The sequence below is a fragment of the Eschrichtius robustus genome, chromosome 2 (assembly GCF_028021215.1).
Source record: "Eschrichtius robustus isolate mEscRob2 chromosome 2, mEscRob2.pri, whole genome shotgun sequence".
Lineage (NCBI taxonomy): Eukaryota > Metazoa > Chordata > Mammalia > Artiodactyla > Eschrichtiidae > Eschrichtius > Eschrichtius robustus.
Window position 1 is genome coordinate 66406103 of NC_090825.1, and position 22206 is coordinate 66428308.

Genomic DNA, 22206 nt, shown 5'->3' on the forward strand with positions numbered 1-22206 from the left:
ATCATATTTATTTGTAATAGCAGTGATTTCAAAGTATTTAAGAATCTATTTCTTCAATAATATGAAAATATGTCAAGTCTAAGCACATTTTAAAAATCACTTTCATGTAAACACTTTAAAGTTGTAAGTCTGTCATTGGCTATAATACCTCATAAACTTTTTTTAAATGGATCAAATTTCTGAAAGCACACATATGGGGTTGTATTACAAGCTGTATCTGCTATGTTAATAAATGAACTCAGTGATAAAAGCAATGTGACTGAAATACTAATCTGTATTTTCCATGTACAGTATCAGAATAAGGAAGCAAAATTGCAAAAAAGAATGTGGCAAGACACATACACAACTGGCATTCAAGTCTTCTGGTTGGGTACAAGCAAGTACTCAAGAAACTCACATCACAGGGGCCCCAATTTGCCTTGCAGACCCTTAAGATTCACAAACACAAGCAAATAAATTTCCCACCTCAGGCTTGCCTAACTTTCAATAATGTTTGGTATACTAGGCAATATATTAAGGAAAATCAAAGTTGACATCTCACCATGGTGGTGATATTCATTTATCACCTGAAATTTTATTCTTTTATTTTAGAAAGAGCATATGGAAGTTTTACAATATTTATTAATTTATTTTTTGGACCAGCATAGAATTATCTGAGGGGCAATTAAAGAACCTACATGAACTTATTGGTATGATTTAAATACTTTTTTTTTCTTTTGTGGAATTCTGAATAGCATGATATAGAAAGTTTGATTCAAAAACAGTTGTTATACCACCAAAGTGATCACTGTATTTTTTTCCAAGAATAACATGCAGGATTTAAAAAAAAAAGCAGTTGTTAAACATGATCTGACTTAGAGTCATGACTAAAAGTAAATTTCCTCAAGGATTTATGAAAGATAAATTATGAAAGATAATTCACACATACAAAGATAATTCACACATACAAATTTTTTCCCCTGTCCTTCTATAACCTAGAAGTGAAAGGTAAGGTTACATTACAAATATTACTGTTACCCAGAGACTAAGGAAGTGTGAGGAAAGTACCAAATTTAGTTTCTGAGTTATATTTAAAATTACATAGGTGTTTGACTCTTGGAAAGTCACTTTCTCTCCTCATTAATAGGGCCCATAATAATGTTATAACTTGCCCTTAAATGTCTGTTAAATAGCAATTAATGATTAATTACTAGGTTTTCTAAAATTTTTAATGGTTCGCTATAGGAGATAGCAAACACTAACTTAGCCCCTGGTCATGTTTTCTTTTCATATTAAATTACATTAAGATTTAATTCTATCTCAGCTGAAATGAATCATGCACTTGAGTGTGATGTCTTGCTCAGAGGGAAAAAAAAGTCTCAAAACATAAAACACCTACCATATACAATTCAATTAAATGTGATTGAGAAAAATCTAAAGTGATATCAATTCAGGACCCTCTAGTGAGTTAACCTTTTTCAGTTTGATCAGGGACCTTTAAGTTCTTTTAGGTGGATAAGAATGCCATCCTACCAAATTCTCTGTGTGTATGCATTAAACCTTAACCAACATTCATTAGCAATAGGCACATACATACATGCCATCTCTTCTTTAAGCTCTATGTTCTTTTAGGGGCTCAATTTATGTAAATAATCAATCATCGATTTGTATAAATTATCACACACAGCAGGCCAAGAGCAGACCCAAGAAGACAGCTGGATACTCATACTACTTCTGCATTCCTGTTGCCATATGTTGCTTTGGTTGTAGTATATAAAAGGACTCTGCCTTCACACAGATATGTCATTGGAAAAAGGAGGAGCATTTTAATAGCCTTTCCTATTGTGAATATTATTCTTTGATACTATACCAATACTTGACCAATACTTGGTGGTTTCTTTAAGATCAATTGCAGTGTAGAATTTGAAATCATATCAATGAGCTTTTTTATAGCCTGTAATATTAAAATCCATAGGTTTGTCTAGCATCTTGAATAGGTCTGTTACACATGTATGATTGATTTTGTAACATCATACATTGGTTACCTGTAAAATATTGGTTTATTGAGTTATATAGATTTTCAAAAATTTTTCAAATTTTTCACTTTACAATGTTAAAAAATCACATTCATTAATATCCCTACCAATCCTTTCAGAAATGTCTATAAGTTTAGGGACACTTTCAAGTTCACCATAGTGGATACAGTTTTTCAAAACAAATTTCCACTTGGAAATCATATTTTATCACATGCAACAAATATTGGAAGTTGTTTTCCTGAACTGACAGATTCACTTAATTCACTTTTGAAAAAACATATGCCAAATACTCAAGTCTGTATAACCATTATTTTTCTTCAGTCATTCTTTCAAGTAAAAATGGTATTCTGCAAAAAAAGAAAAGAAAAAAATAGAAAGTGCGTATGTGCTTTTCCTGGAGAACAGTCATACTATACTTCTATGTGCAGTAAAAATGCTTTATGTGTATTTCATATTGAGTTGCACAGAATGTTAAAAAGATGTTCACTCAAGAACAGAACCTTAATAAATGAAATTCATTTTATTTATCAAGGACCTTAAGTAAAACTGACTTTTTAATTTTTTTAAACTGGAATTACATACAGATAAAGAATACAGTGACCATTAGTAAAGTTTGGCGCTGCTGCCCTGATTTATGCCAACACATCTGCAGGTTTATCTACAATTGCTTTTGCAACATCAGTGCAAATATCAACACAGTGAAAATAAAATAACATTGTAGTATTATAGAAATAGCTTTTACCTCTCAGATACCCTGGAATAGTCTGGAGGGCTAAGGACTCCACAGAACACACCTTGAGAACTACTTACTGTTCTATATCAATGATTTTTACCTTTGTTTTGTTTTGAGAGTAAAAACAAATAACACTGTAATATTGATAAATTGATTTAAAAAATTACTGTGATAGTAAGAACTGCCATCTGTTTAGGGCATCTAATGTGGCAAGTATACACTAAATATCTTAGATACATTATCTTATATAATCTGTACTAGAAAACAGTGAGAGTTGTATTATTGTAAATGAGGAATAAATGAGGATATTGATAATCTTAAAAGGTTAAGTAGTTTTCCAAGATCGTGTAACTTGTAATTTGCAGAATCGAGACTAGAAATCTGGAATTTCTGATATAAACCCTAGCTACTCTTAACCACTATGTTAATTTATTTTTCAATAGATATACATATTTGAATATAAATTTAAGGTGATTCGGGGACCCAGAGAAGTCAAATTATATAAACAATTATTGTTCTGGAATCTAGATCACTTATAAACATTCCAAGGAAGACTTCCTAAGATGGTTTCCATAGAACAACATCATTTACACTTTTTCCTGTAGAAAACTCCAATTTTTGTCTCATCCATTGATTCCTATTTGTTCATCACTTTCCACTCTTTGAAAATTTAGTCTCCCATTCAGCGGAGCTTTACTTTTAAAATTTTGGTAGAGAACATTGATCATGTCCTTTTTAAGGCCTAAGAAGACCTAAGTCCTCTTTGAAACTGATGGAATTTCAATAGTTCATGCTCACTTGAGACCCTCATATCACTCTAGATTAATCAGGCATAACTAACTTCCTTTTCCAGAAGTGTGTTATTTTCTTTCAGATGCTAAGCCTATGGGAACAGGAACTTGTTTCATCCCTATATTGTCTCCTGTGTGACATAATTGGTGCTACTGCTGATTAGTAAGACAGGGTGATAAGGGGGTGTCCCCTGCCAGGGATTGATAACCCAGCAAAGCCTGTTCATTTCCTAGTTGAGTTGATTCTTCCCTCTCAGATAACAAGGCCTTGGAATCTGTGGGAACTGTTCTCCAAGAGTGGTAACCAGGAGCATAGTGAATCACTGACATCTAGGCTGAGAGAGTTTGGCTGATCACTAGATGTAGCAGATGCTAGCTGTGTGAATGCCACATTTTCCCAGCACTTATTTCCCAGGGACTTACTGCAGGCACAGTGTTAGAAGCCAAGAAGCAACAGCGAACAGGGCAGCAGGTTCCTGCCCTCAGAAGGCTTGCTGTCTTTGGGAGAAGTCAAATAGTCAATATATAATTAAGACACATAGTTATTATTTATAAGCAAACATTTTAGTGAAGTTCTTACCCTTGCTTGGTTATAGGAAAAAATTATCTCAGCAAAGAGGAAAATCTTCCTTTTGGGTCAGGACCTGCTGAAGCCACCTGTCTGGTCTCATCCCTGGCTTCTGCTATGAGTACCAAGTTGCCCGCACACAAAACCTCTTCCTGACCATTTCATGCCTTCCTTTGCTTGGAATAACTTTGCCATCAGGCTCTTCTTTCTTCAACTTTCCAGACAGAGCAGACTAGCCCCTCTGTTGTGTTCCCCGAGCATTGAGGAAGCCAGAAAGTGCACGCTTCCCTTCCAAGGAGTCAGAATCCAGAATGCTTGGGTTTGAAGGCCAGCTCTGCTCTGTCTTACTGTGTGATATTGGACTAGTTGGGTAAAGTCTCCAAGCTTCAAGTTCCTCAACTATATTATAGAATAGGTGGACTGCACACTTTTCTGAAATAACCTGGCACATAGTAAGCTCTCAGAGTTTATTAGCTAATATGTCAGTGATTGCTTTCATTCACTGATGGAGCTTTGTGAATCTGTGCGTGAACACTTAAAAGCCTAAGTTACAGCACTTCTCAATCTGCTCTGACTTCTACCATGGCTCCCCTCTTACTCAGAGTAAGAGTGAAAGTCATTCCAATGACCTATAATAGGGCTCTAGGTAATCTATCTTGTTTTATATCTCTGCCCTCGCCTCCTACCACTCTTTCTCTCCCTCACTCTCCTCCAGCCACACAGGCTTCTGTGTTGTTTTACACTTCAGTGGTTTCTGCCTTCGAGCCTTTGACTCCTGCGCTTTCCCTGGAATGACCTTCCCTCCTGGATTCCTCCTTTATCTCCTCCACCATCTTTTCAGTGAAGAACCACCCGCCCCAGTCACCTACCATTGCTCTACTCCTCCTGACGTTACTCCTTAGCCCATTTAGCCCATTTTCTTGCTTTATTTTTCTTTATAGCTTTCTTTTTCTTTTTCTTTCTTTTTCTTGGCCGCGCCATGAGTGGCTTGCAGGATCCTAGTTCCCGGACCAGGGATTGAACTCAGGCCCCAGCAGTGAAAGCGCCGAGTCCTAACCACTGGACTGCCAGGGAATTCCCTTTATTTTTCTTTATAGCACTTATTATGGCTGTGCATCTTGTTTATTGTCTATTCCCTGTACTAGAGTAGACCTTATGATTTAGACATTTGTGTCTTTCATTCACCACCCGAATCCTGAGCACCTAGAACAGTGCCTGCATCTAGTACGTACTCAGTAATTATCATTGAAAGAAAAAAGAAATGGTTTTTCTCCTTCCCCTGAATCCCTTCATAGTTTCCTTTGCAGGAGATATTCAACAAATACCAGTTTAATTTATGCAAATACCTTGCAGTTAGTGAACTGAATTAAAAGGTTACCTAATCAGTTTTTATCTTTAAAAATGACTTTGGAAGATGCTTTCCTGTGTGAACAAGTCTTTCTACTCTACTCTATGGAACTATGGTTTTTCACTGCTCCTACCAGGATCATTTTCAGAAACCCCCATGAAGGTGTTTATTATTTAATGCTTCCCCCTCCCCACACTCATAACACTCTACAGCTCAAAAGTGTAGAAGATATTATTTATTTGACATTCAGTTGTTTTGTTTGAGTCTGGAGGCTTGAAAGAAGGTAGAACTTACCTTTGCAGTTGTGAAATTTTTATTTGGGCTTCTGAATCATAAGAATTTTTCGTCAGAATGTTCAAATCACCCATGACCAGTTTTCACTCCAAGAAGCAGTGTCATATTTACATGGGCTTCAAACAAGTAATTAATTCTAATGCAGCATCAGGTTGCAGCCAGCCTTTACAGGAGTTGGCTTTCCCATCACTCCACTGTTATTACCATTCAAGAATTAAATCTATAGCCAGGTTGCTGTTTCATTCTTTCTCATTTGCTCAATATTTTAAAATACAGTATAATTATGTAATTATAATTACATAATATGTAATACTATTTTTAAAATATTCACTCTCAATTGTATCCATTCAGAACATATCTTTCAGTCTTAAAAACATCAACTTGTATCTTAATTCTATTACTGGAAGTCTTTTGCTCAGAATACAGGTGATGTGCATATACACTGTACAGAACTCCAAATACAAATACATAGCTAGAAAAGATGAATATGTAAGGGTAGAATATAAGACTCTTTGATAGCAGGGGAAGTGAATAAGGAGAATGTTAGTGATCCTTAGACAACAGTTACTCTAAAAATACATATTATAAGTCTCTAATACTTAATTACTAAAGTGGCTACAGAGATTAGTGGTAAGAGAACTTGGGAAGAAACCAGATTAATTTTCTATTGTGTTTTGTTATCATTATGAATTTTTGTTTCATCACTGAAGAAGAAAAAAAATAGTTCTTTTACTGATTCAGTAATTTAACACCAAATGTAAAACGAGTTATTAAAAATAAGTTATAAGTACATGGGCAAGAAATTGCAAAATTTAAATGACTATAATCTTGAAGGAAAAAGCAAGAAGTACAGAAATGAGCCTCAGTTGGTTTGGGGAATTTGCAAACGTGGATGCTCTTAACTTACTTGCAAGTCTCTCTTCTTTGGTGCTCTTTCCTTTCTACTGACCCTTTGGCAGCAGAAATGGCTCATTACTTTCTGAAAAGCAGCTCTCCAGCCAAGCTCTGTCTGCTCAGCCTGAAAGTGAACTTTAAGGGTGATATATGAAGGCTGACTTTCTCATCAGGGCTGAGGTTAGGTCTGTGGGCTCCAACTAGTTAGGCATGTCAAGAAGGATTGAATATGTCTTGTGTATGCCAGCTTTAGTTTTGTTTTTCTGGTTCATTCTATAGTTATTGTCATTACTGTTACCTAATTACACTTGAGCAATTGTATACAGGACTTTGTTTCATATTAGAAAACCAGAGACTAGCAAGGGTGAACCTTACATGTATATTTTATTTTCTCAACATCATTTTATCATCTGTTGGAGACAAGAAAACATATTCCAGGGAAAATGGCCATCCACTTGACCAGTTGTGAAACCGTGTACAAACTACTCTCTCTGGGTCTCAGTTTTCTCATTTGTAAAATGGGAAATATTAAGGTGATTGTGAAGATTAAATGATTTCATAAGTGGAAAACACTTAGAATTATGCCTGGCTTACGGTATGTGCTCAGTAAGCATTATCCATTTTAGTGTTGGAGTGGCTGTAACTTTCTGTTTAATGAACTTGCTCTAAATATAACGTCACAGGTAATAACACTGCCATTGGCCAAACGCTGCAAGTGAACAATTTTTTGGAGATAAAATTATGTCTCTGCTACTCTACCCAAATCCAGTTCTTTACCTTTATCTCTGGTAATACCATCACATTTTAGTGAACACATCTAGAATACAAGGCATACTTCATTATTCACTGGAAAAACTTCAGGTATTTCTTATAGATAAGTGGTTCTCAAACTTCAGTATACTCAAGATCATGTGGAATACTTGTTAAAACACCGATCATTGAGCCCTATCCCCAAGGTTTCTGATACATTCGCCTGGGGTAACGCCCAAGAATTTCCCTTCCTAACAAGTTCCCAGGTGGTGCTGATACTATTGATACATGGACCACACTTTGAGAACCAAAATGAAGTGGTGCATTTGCTTAGGTGTCTTATAATTCCCTTTGTATTCCCCCCTATTCTGTGGGTTTGTCTTTACTTATTTATATCTAGAGCTCTTGATTTCAGGTTTCAGATTAGAAACTAGCGAAGGCTAGGTCCTAGGAAGCACTGAAAGAGAAGCAAGAACAGAAGATCACAAAAGACAACAGAAATTTTGACAAAATGGCATTCTTTACACTTCTAATATTGCGCTTTAAAAATCACATTACATTTTCCTTCTATTTTATAGCTGCTTTAAAAATCTTACAGAGATTTCCTCTTATATCTGTCTTGTGGGTTACATGCCACCATTTCTAGCCCTGGGGAGCAGCACAAAATATAAGTAATAAAAATGATTCACTCTGCATATTTCTTTCTAAAAAGGTTAAAGAATGTTTTATTTTATTAATCTTTCTTTTGCTTTACTAAAATTTGAGAATCCACATTGCCTAGCAAATCAGGTTTAGAATCTAATGTGATATGGTACATATTAGACCCAATATGTGAGCAGCAATTCTGTTTTTCATTGCTATTTTCTAAGCTTTTGTGGCATATAAGAACATTATTAAGAGGAATGGCAACATCTCAGTTCTAAGAGTAATTTTTAAAAAAATTCAGCACTGGATGAGTACTTCTCAGGTTGAATATGGCAATCTCAACATAAGTCACAATGTTCTTATTTTTTGAAAATTAAAAACAAAACCCTCCAGTTGATGAAGTTCAATAAACGTTGGGCCATTTGAAATGAGCAATTGACGGGCGACAGAGGATCTATTCAGCTAATCATAGGCAATATCTAGAGACTGTCTCTTCTTACAAGTAATTTGCTATTTTGCAATCTTTTAAGAAGTGGCTATCAATACAAACTACAAACAAAGCCCTTTCAAGTCCAAAAATAAACTTACTCACTTAACATTATAGACTTTCCCAGTAAGGGTATGTACAGTTTCCGTCACACCTGTGACTAAATTTGACCTTGTGTTGGAAACACTTCACCTTGTTGGGTATACACATTTTTAAAAAACACTCATTTTAATTTGAAATATCTGATGTATTTAACCCAATGTTAATACTCAGGAGATCATCTCCCAAACACCTCAATCAGGAGGCCATTTGTAAGACATCCAAAGACAAGTGACCACAGGTATGAGGCCTGGGAAGGGAGTTTGAAATAGCAGCCAAAGAAAACTGTATCTTGTTAAATAGGCATGTTATTTAGAAACAAAGTTGCCCTTTTGAGAAGTGTACTTTTGGAATGTTTCCAACATTGGGGTGACACTAAGCAAAATAAGAGTTAAAATGGAGTCCTTCAACCTTGTTGTCTCATGATCTTGGAAGTTAGGCATCAGGCTGTCCACCGGAGGTGCCATTTTAGGACTGGAACAGGGAAGCAGCTGAAAGGAAAGCAAAGCAGTTTGCTGAGACAGGATGTGCCTGTGTGCTAGCTCTCCACAGCTGCGTCCTCAAAGAGGATAAATGAGGGCATATTCATTTATTAATCAACCAAGAGGATCACACACACAGAAAAAGGCTCCAATCGAGTTGCTCGGATGTTTTGGTCTTTAAGCGCAATCACTAATTGCCTGGAAATGTGCCTGCAATTCTTAGAGTTGGCCCTGGGCCTCTCTCATTGTGAGTCCAGTCGGAATAGCAAGAACTAGCTCCCAAAATCCTGTCTACAGCTGGAGCCTCAGATCTTGACACGCTCAGCTGCTCTTACTGAATTTGCCAGAAAGTGGCAACCAGCTTTCAAGTGGCTGGAGAGATGGGGCTGGGAACGAAGTGGTGGAACGTCCTATCTCTTTCAGAAGAGTCTTAATTACTTAGTTTGGTTCCTCTTTGGTTTTTGTTTGTTTTACATCCCATGTAGCTTTCATTCCTACATGAGAGAGGTTGAAGACGCCACGTTTAATGCATGTCAATGAGATAGTGCAAGTCCGCTTGCAGCTGAGTTCCGTATGAGCCTGAGAGAAGAGCTATTTCCAGTTTGGAGTGAGTTATAAGATGAAGCTGTGCTGTGAGACCCAGGCAGCAATTCTTCACAGCAAGACTTTATTATTTAAAGACAAACTCAGAGATGCTTTGATTTGCTCTGCTGTAAGGGGCCCTAGATTCAGTCTCTGATCTCACTCTTTGTTTTCCCTAAGAGGAAAGGAGGCCGGAGAGGGGCAAAATCACTTACAGAGGTTACTCAGTAGTGGATCCAAGACTAGTTCCCAAGGGCTGTGGTTCTCAACTATAGCACTTCAGTTCGAAGTGAAGTGAATTTCCAAATCATTCGTATTCAAACGTGAGAAACAAAATACATTCTGATGTGAAAGATAAAGGATTTTCCTCAGAACACTTGCTTGCTTTGTCTTCATTAGGAATAGTCAAGTATTAATTATTATTTGCAGTGTGTATTTTAAAAAGGGAAGAGGGAATGATTAAGGCAAATGTATACCTATCCTGTAGGTATAATGGAGAAGTAACATTTTAGAAAGACTTTTAAAAGAAATTTAGAATACCTTAATTAATACTCTGAATTTTATGGCATGGTTAGGCAAGATGTGGGAAGGTAGGTTTGGTTGGGGATTGAGAAAAGGCAAGACTTTATTATTAAAATTCTCTTACCTTTTTGCATACATGTGTTTTCCTTCAGCTCTCTAAACATCACGAAGGTTGTTTTTATTTAAATTTTTATTTTATATTGGGGTATAGTTGATTTACAATGTTGTGTTAGTTTCAGGTGTACAGCAAAGTGATTCAGTTATACATATGCATATATCTACTCTTTTTGAGATTCTTTTCCCATACAGGTTCTTACAAAGGTGTTCTTACAACCTCTAAGCCATATGGGCAAGAGTGTGAGGTAGGGTTGAGTCTCCAAGCTTTGGACAAACAGGGTAAGCGTCCACTCAGGCATATGTGTTTTGCTGAGACTTACAAAGACCTTTCCTGGGAGGAAGGCAGCCCCAAAACTTAAACATCAAGACGATAACAAACATACAGATGTTAACACACTTTTAAAAGAGACACCGTATATAACAGAAAAGACAGGAGAGATTCTGCCTTTGTAAATTCTAATGTGACAGGTTTTCCTCAATAGATTTTTGGCACCATGGAGTAGAGTTTTAATGTTCATATATGAGGTTTGTTTTGGAAGTTTCTATAACTTTTACCTTCGTAGCAACCATAATTTTTCTTCAAGAATGTAATCTTTATAATTTGAGAAATTACTATATATTGAACCCAGGTTTACTAGTGCCTCAAAAGAAAGACAGAATGGACCGTAAAGCACACAAAAACCATTTCAAGGCTATTCTCATCAGTAGAGCTCAATAGATCACTACTGGGATGAAGAGGCTAAAGGATTGTCATGGGCAATTTAGCTCCATTCCACTCCACCTCTTCAGATTTCCCTCTGCTTTACTGTCAGCCATGTTTGCTTTGCAAAGATAGGATTTTTGAGACTTTAGGATGGCATTGCTGGTGGTAAAGGTTGGGGCTAAGAATAAGCATGGTAGGTAGTTATGGCAGGAAGCACATAAGTTCTGGGGTGGGCTAGAGTAGAGCTGGAATATACTATGAGGAAGGGAGAGAAGTGAGCAGGAGGGGGGCCAGGGCTGACTCAGAAGTTACCACTCAACTCAGCAAGCAGGTCTTGCACCAAACTGGATTTGGAGAGAAAAGAGTGTCTTTATAAATTCTCATTTTTTATGCATCTCTGTAATAATTTAGTAGTAATAACCTCTATTATATTAAAAATATATACTACTAGTAGTATATATACTACTACTATATTAAAAAATTAAAGTAGATATTTCTTTTGTTTAAAAATAAACACATGATCATTGTAAAACACTGTTACATTTTTACGTCTTCCTGCCTGTTTGTTGTATGAATACATTTTCAGAACCATGCCCAGGTGGAGACTGATGGGAGAGGCCGCCCAGGGTTCAGGCTATCAGGGATCCATTGTCTGTGGAGAATTTAAGAGCAATAATAAAACCTTTAGTGTATCTGCTTTTTATTAACACCATTTGCCTACAATTCCAAAGAATGTCAGTAATAGAATATTCCTCCTCTCCAAAGAGGCCCACTACCACTGTCTTGCCTTTGCTACACTACTGTTTTTCCTTTGATGAAATTGGATCATTCTATAAATATTTTTTCAATGTTCAATGAATCTTGAACATTTTCTTTTATCACTAATCCGTATGCTTCTATATTATACATTTTGTATTTGCCTATCATGTCATCATTTATTTACACATCCCCTGTTTTTGGTTAATTTAGACTGCTTCTAATTTTTCTTTTATATTTAATTAGTTATATTTTAAAGGTGGAACTGTTGTTGAGTCAAACTGTATGGGAAAAATTTAAGACTTCTAATACTGAGAAAATTTCACTGTAGACAGTTATTACTACTGACAATCCCACCAGCAGTGTAAGAGAACAGGCATTTCCCAACAGCTGTGCCGACACTAGAATTTATCTTACAACAAAACAACATAAAAACATAAATAAAAATTGGTCAATTTGATAGACCGGTGACCGTACTTGATTGTTGTTGTAATTTACGTTACTTTGACTGGTTGTGGGGCTGATCATTTTGGTGTGTTTGTTATTTTTAATTCTGCTCTTATAGTCCACCTATTAATGTCTTTTAATGATCTCTGCATGTGTATATACGTTCACACATTCATAAAATCTGTATATGTTAAGAACGTTACCGTCTGTTCATTGTATATGTTGCGGATATTTCTACAAAATTTATCATTTGCCTACTGATTTTGCTTCTGAAACTTTGGGTTAACCAAATTTTTTAAAATTTAATACTATTCTATTCTATCTTTAATATTTTCCAAAATCAACAGTGGGATCATATACCCTCAGTATTTCTTCTAGCATTTTTCTTCTTTAAATGTAATGTTATACCCCATTGGGAATGTATTTTGGAGTATAGTACGTTGAATCAGTTAAGATGCTTTATGGAATAATCATTCCATCCTCTCCCCTCTGATATATAAAGACACACTATATACACTGCATGTGTAATGTATATACACAGTTGGATTTGAGGGCTTTGTTTTATATTCTATACATTCTATACTTATGATGGTGTCACTCTTTCCTAATTGTTGCTCTTGCATATGTTCCTGTGTTAAGTGCAGTATGTTCCCCTCATTAATATTCTTATAAATATTTTCTTGAGTTTGTCTATCATTTATTCTTTAAGATGTACTGGAAAATCATATCAAGAAATTCAAAAAAGAATTTTTATTAGGCTTTGTATTGGAATTATACTAGTTTCTAATTTAATTGCATGATAATTTTATGACATTGAAAGATTTGTATCTTTTTAATTTAATGAGGTTTCCCCTATAAATACTTCATGAATACTTAGAAGAATACGGGGGTTTTTTTGGTAGAATTATTATTGTTAATTCTGTTTTCCAAATTTCTGTATTTTCCCTCTGCTGTCCCTTACCACTTCTTAGTTTATTATTAGCAGTCACTTTTATGTTTGTTATTTTGATTCCTATTCATCCCTTTGTGAGTTGGAACACATTATCAATAAGTTTTCTGTTTTTTAAAAGAGCCAGAGAGAAGTATATAAGATATATTGGTCTTTTATTATTTATAAATTTCTTGTATTTCTGACAGTTTAATTCCATTTATGTTGCTATTTTATTAAGTGACATCTAAATATCAATGATCGTTGTATATTTGTTGAGAACTATTAGCAATATAAAAGAGTGAATTTCTATCTCATTTAATATTTGTCCTTGAATTTGTTTCTTTTGTAGGCTATTTATATCACTGCTTTCTGTTTATTTGCATTTTCCTGATAAGTCTGTGCTCACTCTTTTATTTTGAATCTTTACTTAATTTTAGATACTTCTCATGTAAAAAGTGTTTTTATAACAGAGGAATATAGTTAATTTAAAATCCAGACAGCCTAAAACAGCATCTGTCTTGAGGAACTAAGGGAGGATATGGGAATGGGTGATGGACTAATTTATATTCGGGGGAGAAAGTAAAATCTCTAACTCCCTTGCATTTACATGGGAACAGGGAAAATGAGTAGTGAAATTTCAAAGCCCATTCTTCTGGATTGCTAAAAGGCGGGACCTAGAGTAAAAGGGCTGTTTGAGTAGTGATATTAATAAGACTTTGGAAAAAGAAAGGCAGGATAAAAGACTATTTGTGGTCCAAAACTAGATAAACTGCCCTGTTTAATGAAGGGAGGATGGCTGAGATTTCTATAAGCACAATAATGAGGGGTTCTTGGAAATCCGAGGGGCCTGGAGATATGCAGGGAGTCTTGAGAACAAAAGAACATGCAATAAATAGGTGTGTTGTGACCTTGCCATGGTCCCAAAGCTTCAGTGATGTCTGCAACCCACACCATTGCTTGTCTAGGGAGTTGGGGTGGGGGAAACCCACCTCAGAGCATTGGTCTTCCTGTAAAATGTGAGATAATACAATGAGTGTTTGTTTTAATCTCATCAGAGAATATGACCTCACCTAACACCTAGATTACGTATGTTTAAAATTTTTGTTTAACCTAGCCTGGACATCTTTGCCTTTTAATAGGAAGCATAATCTACTTGTATTAATCATCATGTCTGATATATTTGTACTTATTACCATCACATCATTCTATGCCATTTTAATCCTTATTTGTTTTTCCATCCTACCTTTCCATTCATACATATTGCGCCTATTTTTTTTTTTTTTAATCTAAAATATCAAATAGTTTTCAGAATGGGTACGTGGGTGGATACATGTTTTTTAACCACTTGACTGACCGAAAATGTCTTCTTATAGCTTTTACACATGAACAGAATCAAGGATGGATAAATAAATCTTGGGTTAAATTTTTTGTTGCTGTTTACTTTTCAAAACTCCACAAACATTGCTTGATTGGCATTAGTGTTGGGAAGGAGATCTCTAAATTCAATTTGAATTTTGTTCTTTTGTAGATTATCTGCTTTCCTATATCATAGTTGAATGTCTCCCACCCCTCTATTCTATGAAATATGTCATAACTAGGATATAATACAATAATATCTCTTTTCATTATTTGTATCTTATATTTGTTCAGTCTTTTAGATAAAGACTCAGTCTTTCTTCAGCTTAAACCTTTTTTAAAAATTTCGTCTATTACTGATTTTGTGATTTCTTAAAAATGGTTTTTCTTTTTCCTGGGATGTCTCTTATAGGTTAGAGTCTCTAACTCTTTCCTCCATAACTAACATATTTCATGGCGTTATTTTCATCTTTTTGTCTTTATTTTCTGAATTCAGGGTTGATTTCTTGGGTTCATCTTCTACTAATTTAAAATAAATATGCAAAACCCAATCTACTGTTCACTCCCATTATCAAGGCTCAGAATGCAAGTAAATAGGAAGTATGTTTTCTGTAGACTTTAAAAACAATAATAAAACCAACTAAAATTCACTTTGCTTTTTCTTATCACCACATGGTAGGAACTATAATAATGCTGGCTTAGGGTACAGATTATGTCTCCAATCCTAGTAAGACTACCTATTTCTGCATTAAAACAGTGATTATAAAAATTAACAAATAGACTTTTAGTTATGTCAAATCTTTCTTTCTACATGGCCAATGGAGTTGTTATTTGTGTCTAGAATTTAAAGCAGTGAAACAGAGTGTGAACTACAGGTGTGATATTTTTGATTGGTAAGTGAAAATTTTAGCTTATACATAAGACATTTTATTGCATTTAGATAATATTAAAAAATAAAATCTATTCTTTTAAATGATAATTTTAAAAAAATCAGTAAAATAAGGATTATTACTCATTACTACATGATTGTGGTTTTTGTCATATAGAGGAGGGAGATATAAATCTGCTTTGGTCATCAAATATTCTAGTCATGTCACTGCCAACCATGATGATAGTTAGCTTTTTGCAGCAGCTCACTCCATGAGGAAGTTTGATCAATTAGGTTTTCTCTTTGGGGCAGCAATCTGTTCTTCAAAGAAGTCCCCATTTACTGATATTTTTTCCTTCTGGCTGTTTACTCTGGGATAAAACCCTATTAACATTGACATCCTGCTTGGTGTGGCCATCTGGTCTACCCTGCCTGACCTCCTTTCTCTGCCTGCACCCTGATCCTGTGTAAATGGAACTATGTGGGATCTTTTATTTTTATTTATTTATTTATTTTTAAATTAATTAATTAATTAATTTTTGGCTGCATTGGGTCTTCGTTGCTGTGCGCAGGCTTTGTCTAGTTGCGGCTAGCGAGGGCTACTCTTCGTTGCGGTGCATGGGCTTCTCACTGCAGTGGCTTCTCTTGTTGTGGAGCATGAGCTCTAGGTTCGCGGGCTTCAGTAGTTGTGGCATGTGGGCTCAGTAGTTGTGGCTCGCAGGCTCTAGAGCGCAGGCTCAGTAGTTGTGGCGCACGGGCTTTGTTGCTCTGCGGCATGTGGTATCTTCCTGGACCAGGGATCGAACCCATGTCCCCTTCATTGGCAGGTGGATTCTTAACCACTGTGCTACCAGGGAGGTCTGTATGTGGGATCTTTTTAAAGTCTCATACCCTTATTTCCCAGACAAACTGAATTTTTACAGGTCTCTACGCCTCTTTTAGTACAGTCCTATCTTCACTCCCTCTTGAAGAAATTCATCAAAGCTTTCAATTTTTGACGGCACCCTTTCTAGTTTCCAACTGGGTAGAAGTTTTCCTCTATTTTATTTTATTTTTTATTTCCATACACATCAATGAAGATGGTGCGGAGCCATCTATGCTCATGTCATTATCTTTCCCTCAATTCTCTGCTTTTTATTGATTTAAACTCCCTTAACTCTTACTCTCATTGAATGCATATCTAGAAGAGGTGTTAATAAGCAAGAAGTGTGTGTGTGCATGCAAGTGTGTTCAGTGGTGTGCATATACGTGTGTGTGGATTAATTTTAAAGACTTTCAGCTGTTAGAAGGAAGCTCTTGAGTAATCCTGTAATTACAGTGTACCGAATAGTTTAATGAATTCCTGCAGTTTTATTTTTCTTTCTTTTAAAGGAGTTAATGTAAGAATCTGAATAAATGTACTGTTATAACAATTTCTTGACAGAATTTTTAAAGATTATACATGCTTGCATTCATAAAAGAGGAGACCCAGAAAACCACTTTGACCAGTTCAGGAAATATAGCCTTTATGTTCCCAAAGAGAATACCCACAGCAGCATGTAGAGGTAGTAGAGCAGCTTAAGAATTATTGTTTTGAAGCTGAAAGTTCAGAATCAGTTTAGGGAATTGTGGCATACCTAAGACTTTAAAACTCTTTATTTCAATCATATATTTCAGAGCTGATGTTTTTCTCCTCTAGATTTATCCAATGTAATGTACCTTTGATAAAACTGATTCTACAGAATGTGACTGAATCCTTGGCTTCTGAGGGAGTACTAGCAAGTTCATAATATTGGCTGCAAGTACAGAAAGGATATAAAACTCCTGGAAAACATCAGTGGGATTTAAACAATTCAGTACTAAGCTGGGGGCCTGGGATTAATAGGTAAAATCCTGTTACTGAGATAGTATTATTTGCCAAGTTCAATAGTTCATTTAATTGAAAATTAATATCTATGATGTTTAAGAGGTAAGTCCATAAAGAATTGAGAAGGAAGGCTATTTCATCGTGGCAAATTTTTAAATGAGAATAATAGCCTAGGGGGCAAAAGCAAAGTATTTGTGTGGGAGGGGGAAAAGAAGACATTTCAAATTTTGGTTCCTTGTGGGGTCTCTCTGGTTTACCTTCTGAGAGTAAGTCTCTCATTCCTCTCATATGAGGTCACCACCTCATCTGTATATCCTAAGATCTATCTCCAATGAACTGTGGATCATTTCCTGAACACACGTTTCTTTTCATAGCACTCCTCCTTTGCATATGCTAATCCCTCTCTTGGAATGCTTTTCCCATTCTTGCCTGCCTGAAAAACCCCTCCTCATGTATCAGAGCCCAGTTCACATGTCCCCTCTTCCGTTAAATTTTCTTACCGATTGTAAGTAAACAGTAGAAGTTGCTATGATCTCTGTGCCTACGCCCTTCCATCACCTTCACCAAGCCCAGCAGTTTGTTTCCACCAGTGCCTACCGCATTGTTTACAATGTGTACAATGTGTACATTGTTTACAATGTGTAGGCATTGTTTACAGTGCCTACCAGATTGCATGTTCCTTGAGGACTGAACTGCGTCTTATTCAGCTTTGCATCTCCAGTACCTTAAATAGTGCTTGGTCTTTAGCAGAAGCTCATGTATGTTAAATGAATGAAGGAGTGAAGAAAACAATCCTATAATGTTAGATTTACCTCCATAACATAGAGTTAAATTAACTTGTCTAAGATAGGTGGACATATAACTGCATTTGTTTTATTCAGAAATAAAGAAACTTTGAGTGCTGTGCTGCTTCCTTTGGGAGATGGGCTTTCTAGAACAATGGAAAATTAGAGTTACAGATATTGTTCAAGGGTACTTGGGTACTTGACAATACTTTCTCCTTATAGTTGAGAAATCCCTGTTTTATGCTGTTTGTATCAGGAACAGGATATTTGTAAATAGTCCCTTCTAAAGAAGAATATAAATCATTTGTGTAAATTGTTCCGGATTGGACATGAAAAAAGACTGAGGACACTGACATAACTATTTTGCTTAGTTCTTAACACTTACAGGAGCCTAAAAGGCTAACCTGGAAGCTCCAAAGGGGAGACAGAAAAACCACACTAAGAGTACTACTCCTGCAGCATCTTCTATAATGCTACGTAAAAGTGCTGCATAAATTAAGAATTCATAGCACATGTACATGTATGGTCTTTCCCTGCCATCTGTGATCCACCTGCAGTGCTGCAAAGTATTTATACTGAATGCATCGATCACTCTCATCCATACTGCGCTTATCATAGATCGTCCGTACAATGAGGAATGTCCTTGATTTCACAGAAAAACTCTTCAGGTCTCCAGTTAAGTATTAATGGAAATGAACTTAATATGCACTTAATGTGTACCTGTAAATGAGCATCCACTTTTGAGGTATTCACAAACATGTCTGTGGGCTGATTAAGAGGATATTCTGAGTCAAAATAACACAGTTAACCCATGACCTAATTGATCTATCTGCTCATTGATCTTTGTATGCTAGCTCCTCTTTCTAAAATTGGTTGCAATTTAAATGGAATGTTTCAGAATCTGCCTCTGCCTTGGAAAACTCTATCTATAGTAGCTAGTTATAGAGAATTATGTCAGCGCTTCTCAACTGTTGTGCTAAGAAACATTTGTGTGTCTACAATTCCATGGTGTTATGCTGAGGTACTGATTTCTTCAATCCCCAGCATAGCCAGACAAAAGCCCCGGGCTGGTACCTCTGGCCACAAGCAATCCCAGACTTATATTCCAATCTGCTGGTCAAATGTGATCATTTTTTTTTTTTTTTCTGTGCCATCATGTGAAAAAATTCAAGAAGCATTGAATTGTAGCATGTTGGTATAAAAATCCATGAGGCATACGTGCAAGAGAACTACAAAGAAGCTGAGAGTGTCATAGTATAGTGGCTGGGAGCCTGGACTTGATGTGCTGTGTGTGTTTGAATGCTTAGTCTGTTCTTTACTAGTTGTGTGGCATTAGACAAATTACTTAGCTTCTCTATGCTTTACTTTTCTTATCTGCAAAATGGTGATAATAATGGAACCTAGCCTATTGGACTGAGAAGGTAAATTAATATAGCCAGAGTGCTTAGAACATGCCTGATATACAGTCAAGGCGATGAAAGTATTTAGTTTGTCTCTAGCGCTTAGTATGCTATCATTAAGATGCATTCATCTCCAATACACTATAAGCAAGTACAAATATTTATAGTTATTTATAAATAAGTACAATATATTTACAGTTATTCACGTAAAATCCATAGTGCTAAGGACTTCCCTAAAAGTCTCATACTCATTGACATCACTTTGTAAGCAGAAATTGCTTATTCTGGATGAGTTTTATCAAAATTCAAAAATTTTTTTCTTGGGCCAGACTTAATGGCTTATAACTAGACACATGGTAGAGAGGAAAAAATGCTGGTGAATAGCAACAGTTTGTTGGCTAGATGATTCAGCTCACCAGGGTGTTTTAGTAGAAAAAATTGGGGGAGCAAACAGGACACTGGAAGCTCCATCATTCCTACAAGGGCAGTCAGGTTGATGGATCAGAGTATTTGCTTGAGAGAAGAACGTGGACTTTTATTTGATAGGTTAGTACAAGGTAAAGGTCCCAAACAGAGCTGAATTTGTGATTTAATTGACTCAAACTATAAAGTTTCATACCTAAAAATAGGCAAAATGTGATGGTTATAAGATTCTTTTTTAAACTATAGGTGGCGCATGTGTAGTTATTTTGATTTGTAGTTAAAATTGACAAGGATTTAATATTTCAATAGCATCTTCATTAGTGGTACCCAAAGAATTGCTGTATACGTTGATACAGTTCAGGGATCTTTCTATCTATGTGATTATATGTTTGAGGAATACTAACAAAGATTTTTTTCATTTCATACTGTCAACTCAATGCTTCAGTTCACTTCCATCTAACACACATCCGATAACTGCTTCTTCCCTGAAAATTGTCTACCTATTAACTAACATTGCGATCAAACCATAAATTAATCATGCAGTTTATTCACCCCCACTGCTGTAGTCATCCACCAGTAGCAACTTGGATGCTCTGAGAGTGTGTTGACTATGGAAGTGCACAAAATGGCATCTTAATGCCCTGAAAGAGCTAATACCCTTCTGTAAGTGCCTTGCTAAATATCACAGAGTGACTTGGATGCTGGGGAAAGCTTGGCTCATTATTCCAACCTGCTGAGCTAAATCATTTGGGTTCTCTTTACCTGCTGTTGGCCTTTCTCTTTTCCTCTTGCTGCTCATGCGTAAAGGATATTGATTTAAGTAAAAGATACTGTAAACATGCACTTTGTTAGGGAAATCTGACTATGCAAGTATAATTTCAAAGGTCAGAGTTCTAGCAATGCTTGATTTACATTAATTTGTGCTTGAGGAAAATGCCTGCTTGACTAAAAATAAATAAATAAAAAGAGAGAATTTGATTCACATATTGCTCCATGTTTTTCTATCATGTTCTCCCAGAGCTGATCAAAGAGCAAAATCATATTTATAGGAAAATCTCACGCTTGGGATCACTCAATGTAGTACAATAGATTAAACCTCTGGGAAAAATATATAGTCTGAATTTAAGTCTGAAAGAATTTGGGACCTCCATCCTAAAATGATTGCCATAGTGAAGTAAACAATTTGTATTTTTAAGGATTATTTTACAGCTTTTTCTACGACAACATACTTGTTTAATTCCGTAAAGATATATTCCATAAAGGTGTATCTTTACTGACACAGAAAAACTGAGAAAAAAAATTTAAAAAGATGATTATATGCTCCATGTATTGCAAAAATGACAAATAATTTAACTCTTTTGCATACTCCAGTAGCAAATCTGCCTTTAAATGCCCTTACTTTTTGTACATAAATTCACCTTTTAGTGCTGATTTGCTTATATTAAAATGTACTTCTATTAATAAGGTTAAAAAACATTTTCTTAGGGTGCTGTTCCTCTTAAAGTATTTTCAGAATTGTTTATTTGCCATTTGTTACTTTATTCTACGTAGTCAAAAGATAAAAGTGAATTAAAACTTTGTAAGTTAATGACCAAATGCAGTTGACAATAGTGTCATAAGCATAAAATCCCTCTACGTAATATCATGTATTTTTTTTTTAACTTGGGATTTTTTTTTTTTTTTTTTTTTTTTTGGCCAGATCTGGTTCTAATTTGCAGATTTACCTCTTACTAGCTGAACTGTGAAAGGGAGGTAACAAGTACTACCTGATACATTGTTGAGGAAATTGCTGATAATAAAAGTGATCATTTAGTGATCATTTTATTGTACTCACTCTCCCTGCAGGGTGTTAAGGATCATACTGTTCCTTTTCGTCCTTATGACAAACCTTTAAGGTAGGTAGCAAGGTTGTTAAATTTATTGATGAAACACTGGAAGTTAAGAAAAGTTATGTAATATTCAAGATCACATACCTAACAAACTGCAGAAACAGGATTGGAATCTTGGTAGTCTGACTTACACACACAAAATACGCTTAACCACTGAAGTGGATTGTTCATACCTATAGGGATATAGAAAATTATCTGGAATCTGATAGATTAATAGTTGATTACTTTTCTTAAATATCATTATTGCTTTGATATTCAATAAAAGACATTTGAATGATCAGAATTCAAAATTAATACTGGAGTTAATGAGTTTTTACTTGTCTTCCCGGTTGAAATTCTAGACCTACAATTGGCTTTATTGTTACGTTGATTATCTTTGGTGGCATGTACTTTTCTGTGCTTGAATTCTGACTTTAAGCCCAATACCTCCCTTCATTGTTGAATCCTCTGGAATTACACATACTTTTGACAGATT